This window comes from Triticum dicoccoides, chromosome 7A, assembly GCF_002162155.2.
Source record: "Triticum dicoccoides isolate Atlit2015 ecotype Zavitan chromosome 7A, WEW_v2.0, whole genome shotgun sequence".
NCBI classification, from domain to species: Eukaryota; Viridiplantae; Streptophyta; class Magnoliopsida; order Poales; family Poaceae; genus Triticum; species Triticum dicoccoides.
In genome coordinates, this window is record NC_041392.1 from 251771405 (window position 1) to 251771788 (window position 384).

Consider the following 384-nt stretch of genomic DNA (forward strand, 5'->3'; position numbering starts at 1 on the left):
GATCCGGTGGAGCCCCGACGAGGTCCGGCGGTGATGAGGTAGCCAGGATGGGCGACGACCGACGAGCGCCAAGGCGGCGAGCCTAGCCCCGACGCGGCAGGCGCGCGGGGAAGGGGAGGCCTTGGTGCACGAGGCGATGGCGTGCTGCGAGGAGACGGCTGGTCTCCGGCAAGGGCGTCCGATGCGGGGTGCGAGGGAGGAGGTTGGCGATGCGAGGGGGTCGGAGCATGGCAGGGAGCCGCGAGAAGGTGGCCGTGACGTGGGATGGCCTTCTACGCCGGCGAGGTGGGGCGATAGGCAGCGGGATTGGCGATGGGGACGGGGCGCCAGTGTCGTGGGGGGGCGGCGCGGGGCGTCGGCCCGATCCCGATCCAGAACTGGATC